This window comes from Diplotaxodon limnothrissa, linkage group LG3 (genome assembly GCF_057381915.1).
Source record: "Diplotaxodon limnothrissa isolate DT_005_m linkage group LG3, D_limnothrissa_male_GT1.1, whole genome shotgun sequence".
NCBI lineage: Eukaryota > Metazoa > Chordata > Actinopteri > Cichliformes > Cichlidae > Diplotaxodon > Diplotaxodon limnothrissa.
In genome coordinates, this window is record NC_140598.1 from 20,223,934 (window position 1) to 20,230,789 (window position 6,856).

The following is a 6,856-nucleotide window of genomic DNA, read 5'->3' on the forward strand; positions in this document are numbered from 1 at the left end:
GCTTTATTTTTGCCAGTTGTCTCAAATGAAAAAAAGACAGATTTTACAACAGCTCTGACCTGGCTTTCAACTTCATCATCTGCCTCCATTTAAACTCCCAGGTTAGTGGTGATTGGTTTAACAAACTGTGCCAGCAAACCAAGATCCATAGTAGTGGTCTCAGAAGTGCCACCAAAAACCATCACTTCTGTTTTCTGCTCATTAAAATGTAAAAAAGTTCAAAGGCACTCAGGCCCTTATTTCATCAAGACATCTGAGCAGAGGGCCTACTGAGAAACCATTTATCTTTTAAGTGGGAAACAAATCTGGGAGTCATCGGCAAAACAGTAGAAAGAAATCCCATGTTTCCTGAAAATATACTCGGGTGGTATCAGATATAAGGAGAAAAGAAGCGGGCCTAAAACTGAACCCTGTGGAACCCCACATTGAAAAGAAGCAGCAGAGGATACAAACTCACCAAGTTTCACAGAGAAAGTTTGGTCTGCCAATTAGGATCTGAACCACTGCAGTGCAGTACTCCTAACACCCACCACCTGCTCTAAACTGCAAATTAAAATCTTATGATCCACTGTATCAAAGGCAGCTGTTAAATCTAAAAGCACGATCATAACACAGTCATGTGATGCAGTTCCTAAAAAAAGTTCACAAGCCATCTATGTCCACTGTGAGCGACCATCTTTGAACAGAGGCGGTGGTTTACAACACCTACTATCTGCCATCTATAATCCAGTTTTGAGATCCTTCCCAGACGCCTTAACGCCCACTCACACCCTGGGCCATCTGACCTCAGGAAATCACATGATATGGTGGCGTTAGGTTTCACAATGAACTCACCCAAAAACCTTGGCTGATTGTGACCCACACCCGTTTTCACACCATTGTCCCTCTTGGGGGGACACTCCCACAGGGCTTAAATCTGGGATTTTCCACGGTTCAACCCTAGAACTGAAGAAGCTTCTCGGATGAAACGTCTTCAAGAAACAGCTGTAAGGACAGAGCAACTCCTTGGTAAATAATGCACTTGATGGTGACTTATGAAGGTCCTTGCAGTCCAGTTGATCTTGCGCACTTCCAGGATCCCTGTGTGAGGCACAGAGTCATAGGCTTTCTTGTAGTAAATGCAGGTGGTGCAGATGTTGGTCAGTGTAGTTTTCCTTTGTGTGCCCCACTCACATATTAATCCTTATTCCTCTTTGTTGCTATGCCTAACAGGAACTTATATGAAGTACCGAGGTATTTGGGTGAGAACACTTGCTTCTTGGGATCCTTTGGCATCAGGGCTGTCTCCGGCCTCCACTACATAGCACTGAGACGGCACTTTTAAGGATTTTTAACGCTATTCATTTAACTCTGGACTCTGGCAGCCCTGCTGCCCTTTTATTGTTGGACTTGTCAGCAGCTTTTGACACGGTCGACCATGACATCCTGTTATCACGGCTAGAATTTCATGCTGGCCTAAAAGGATCTGCCTTACAGTGGTTTCGGTCCTATCTGTCAGAAAGGTTTTTTTATGTCAGTATGGGCCCCCACAACTCCAAAATAGCCCCTCTTAAATACGGTGTACCTCAAGGCTCTATTTTGGGTCCTGCCCTGTTCGTACTCTATTTGTTGCCATTGGGCTCCATCTTCTCACGGTACAGCATTTCATTTCATTGTTTTGCTGATGATTTGCAGATTTATCTACCTTTAAAAGCAGGGTCAGACCATCCCCAGCTCTTATTATGCTGCCTTGATGATGTCAAACAGTGGTTGTCATTAAATTTTTTTAAAGCTAAATGAAAATAAAACTGAGGTTGTCATTTTTGGCAACTTTAATCATATCGACAGCACTCTGGGCTACTTTCCTCGTATTGTAAAACACATGTAAAAAACCTCGGTGTCTATATTGATGGTTCTTTTAAATTGAATAAGCAGGTGAGTGCAGTAGTTCAATCCTGCTTTTTTCAGTTAAGAACGCTAGCCAAGGTAAAGCCATACCTTCCGGCTAATGTCTTTGAGCGTGTTATTCACCTTTTTCTTACTTGCAGATTGGACTACTGCAATTCATTGTATTATGGTCTAGATCAGGCCACCATCCATCATCTTCAGATGGTTCAAAATGCAGCTGCTCGCCTGCTAACTGGTACCAAACGGAGAGAGCATATAACCCCACTTTTAGCTTCTTTACACTGGCTTCCTGTCTCCTACAGGATCCAATTTAAACTTCTACTTTTTGTTTTTAAGTCACTTAACGCCCGAGCCCCTCCTTACCTGTCTGAGATCCTCTCTGCCTATGCTCCAGGAAAAGCCACGAGGTCTAGCTCAAAACTAATGCTGTCCATCCCACGGACTAACCTCAAATCCCGTGGTGATAGATCCTTCTCTGTGGCAGGTCCCAGACTTTGGAATAGTCTCCCCTTAAATATTAGATCTGCACAAACACTTGAGCAATTTAAATCTTTACTAAAGACACATTTCTATGCCCTGACTTTTAAGGCAAGGCAAGGCAAGGCAAGTTTATTTGTATAGCACAATTCAACAACAAGGTGATTCAAAGTGCTTTACAGAGACATTAGAAACAAAAACAAATAAAAAGCATGATTTAAAATTGATTAAAACAAGCAAATAAACTAACTAACTAATTAACAAACAAACAAACAAACAACAAAACAGTATATAAAATCAAAACAGATAAAATCAGAACAGTAGATAAAATCAGTAGTTAAATGTAAGTTTTGAAATTTAAGCTTAAAGTGTGGATTTGGTGCTTTATTCAAATGCAGCTGAGAACAGGTGAGTCTTCAACCTGGATTTAAATAAACTGAGTGTTTCAGCTGATCTGAGGCTTTCTGGGAGTTTGTTCCAGATATAAGGAGCATAAAAGCTGAATGCAGCTTCTCCGTGTCTGGTTCTGACTCTGGGAACTGATAAAAGACCGGATCCAGATGACCTGAGGGATCTGGAAGGTTCATACTGGGTCAGGAGGTCATTGATGTATTTTGGTCCTAAACCATTCAGAGCTTTATAGACCAGCATCAGAACTTTAAAGTCTATCCTCTGACGGACAGGCAGCCAGTGTAAAGACCTCAGAGCTGGACTGATGTGGTCCACTTTTTTGGTCTTAGTGAGGACTCGAGCAGCAGAGTTCTGAATGAGCTGTAGTTGTCTGACTGATTTTTTAGGTAGACCTGTAAAGATGCTGTTACAGTAATCAAGCCTACTAAAGATGAATGCAACCAGGCCGTCGGGTGAGAAAGCCGAGAGGTAAGTGACGGAAGTGAGAGGTAAGTGACGGAAGTGATGTTGTAGGTGACGTCAGACGCCGGAGATTTTGGCGGAGAAAAAGCAAATGGTAGCATAGAGTTTAACAAAGGTTTTCCAAGCTTCAGTATTACCAAATATACTAATCAATTGTCATATAACTAACAACATCTATTTTATCATCTCTAACACCCTGGAGGACAACGGGGAGAGTTTAGACGCTCTCCAAGATTACATCGACCGCTGTTTTCAAGATTTAGTAATGCATAAGGCCCAGAGTACATCTTCCCCGGCCAAAATCGAGACGCCGTCATCGAAGAGAAGTCGCCAGGCAGACTCCCCCGGTACAACATCGCCTGCCGGCAAAGACATCGCAGAAATCCTGGAGTCCATCGACAAGCGATTGTCCAGTTTCGATGCGAGGCTGTCCCTGGTGGAGATCTTACACCGGGAATTTAAATCTCTGAGAGAATCCCTGGAATTCAGCCAGCGGCAGGTGGAAACGCTTGCCGCTGAAAATGCCACGCTACGGGAGTCGGTTAAATCTCTCACCGATAACGTGACCCAGCTAAACATTGAAAATAAAAAAATAAAAGAGTCCGTTATCGATTTACAAGCCCGTAGCATGAGAGATAATCTTGTGTTTTCTGGTATTCCAGAAACTGCCGGAGAGGACGCAGAGGCAACGGTGAAAAGCTTCATTAAAATCCACCTGAAGCTGCCGGAGGACACCGTAAAGAACATCGACTTCGATAGAGTACATCGCTTGGGGGGCGTGCGGTCGCGGACCGGGAGACCACGGCCTATTGTGGCCAAATTCAGCCAATTCAAACAAAAGGAACAGGTGAAGAGTCGCGGCAGAGAGCTGAAAGGAACGGACTTCAGCGTGAACGACCAGTTCCCCAAAGAGATCCTGGAACGACGCAAGGTCCTGTTCCCAGTTCGACGTAGCTTTATCCAGAAAGGCTCCCGTGCTGTCATCGCTGTGGACCGGCTCTACGTGGACGGACAGCTGTACCGCGACCCCGGCACCACACCGTGGTTATACTGACTGCACTCCAGATAAGAACCCGCTACACTCTTTTCTTATTCATTCACACTTTCTCCTTTAAAATGTGTTTAACCTAGTAATATCAGTAGGATGTCATAGCAGATATAACACCGTCACCCTCCGTCATTGCTTTAATTGGAATGTTTCCGTTTCGTCTCTTTTTTTTTTTGTTGTCGCTCACAGTTCATGTGGTTTCTTTCTTTCTCTTGTCTTTCACTGCTGTGATCACCTACTTCCCCACTCACCTACAAACAACACCCTCTATTTCTCCATATTTTCACAACACGATCACGCAAACACATCAGCTCAACGGCAGCACATTCACAACAGCCTCACAGCACGCACAGACTTGCAGGACACATAAGCAAGCCACGCTTGTTCATATTAGTGAATATTCACACACATAGTCAGACTTATGGAGTCTCTCACCACACTTCTTTTTCTCTTTCTATTTACAAACAAGGGATGTTTCCACATTCTCTCCACCTGTCTAAACGAAACACCCAGCATACATCATTAAACATACACGCACAATTAAGGGCATGCTGAGGTTTGTCACATGGAATGTAAATGGAGCTGGCACCAGAGGAAAGAGGTTAAAAATATTTAACCAGCTTAAAAAACTACAGGCAGATGTTGTTTTATTACAAGAAACTCACAAACCTGTCACAGGTTTAAATGAACTTAAAACACCTGAGTTTCCTAACGTGTTTGCAGCCGGTTATAATTCTAGACAACGGGGAGTAGCAATTTTAATACATAAAAATGTTAATTTTACAGTACTCGATACAGTTATAGATCCAGAGGGTAGATTTCTAATTATTAAACTATCAATATTGAACAAAAAACTATGTATTGTTAGTATATATGGTCCAAATGTTGATGAACCCTCATTCTTCCACGGTTTTTTTAGTGCACTCTCTGAACACCTTGATTGCACACTCATTCTTGGCGGTGACCTCAACCTTGGACTAAATGAAGAAATGGATAGGCTCAACACAACAGGAACTCAGCGTAATTGGCAGTCCACAAATATAATCAAACAGTATATGAACGACTTTGGTCTTTGCGATGCATGGCGCTCTCTTCACCCCACCAGTAAGGAATATACTTTTTTCTCGCATGTTCATCACTCTTACTCTCGTCTGGATTATTTTTTGGTCAGCAGCTCACTGCTGTGTGACATTTCAGACACTGAGATTCATCCTATAGCTGTCAGCGATCATGCTCCTGTATCTTTAACACTAATGCACAAGAATAATACTACGCCAAGTAAAAACTGGAGATTTAATATATCACTACTTAAAGATGAAGACTTTATTAAATACTTTAAAAAGGAATGGACTTCATATTTAGACTTTAATGACACTCCCGGAATATCTGCTTCTGTTCTATGGGAAGCAGGGAAAGCTGTGATGAGAGGTAAAATAATTTCTTTCTCATCACACAAAAAGAAAGAAGAAAACAAAAATATTCAGGAATTAGAAAAAAACATCAAATCACTAGAAGAAGCCTACGCGTCCCACCAAGATCAGGAAACATTGAACAAAATATGCAAAACAAAACTAGAATTAAATGAAACTATTAATAAAAAAACACAATTCCTTATACAAAGACTTCGCTTGCAGAATTTTGAACACAGTAACAAATCAGGTCGATTTCTAGCTAACCAGCTAAAAATAAATAAAGAAAAAACAACTATATGTGCTGCTAAAGATTTATCGGGGAACACAATATATGATCCTGGAAGAATAAACAACATTTTTAGGGATTTCTATGAAACTTTATACTCACCACAAATAAACCCATCTAAAAATGAAATTGATCTGTTTCTTGACAACGTAACTCTTCCAAAATTACTAGACAGTCAAGCAATGGAATTGGATTCGCCACTGACGCCAAGTGAACTCCAGGAAGCCCTGATAAGTATGCCCAATAATAAGGCTCCAGGTCCAGACGGCTTCCCTGCAGAATTCTACAAAGAATTCTGGACAATTTTGGCACCAGTATTCCACAGCATGTTGCAGGAAATCGAGGAAAAGGGCAGACTACCACCAAATATGAATTCTGCCAACATTAGTCTCCTGCTAAAACCAGGCAAAGACCCTTTATTTCCCTCAAGCTATCGTCCAATTTCTCTTTTAAATGTAGACCTTAAAATAATCTGCAAAGCTCTCTCAAAGAGATTAGAGAAAATGACCCCCCTCTTAATTCATCCTGACCAAACTGGTTTCATAAAAGGTCGGCACTCCTCAACAAACACTCGTAGATTACTTAATTTAATAGACTACTCATACGATAAAAACATCGAAGCCATAATATTATCTCTAGATGCAGAAAAAGCATTTGACAGAGTTAACTGGAAATTTTTATTCGCAACTTTACACAAATTTGGTTTTGGAAACTCTTTCATAAACTGGATAAGAATATTATACAATTCCCCAACGGCTCGTATCAGAACAAATGACCAGACATCCTCCAGCTTCTGTCTCCTGAGGGGCACCAGACAGGGATGCCCACTCTCCCCCTCACTTTTTGCAATTTTTATCGAACCTCTAGCAGCAG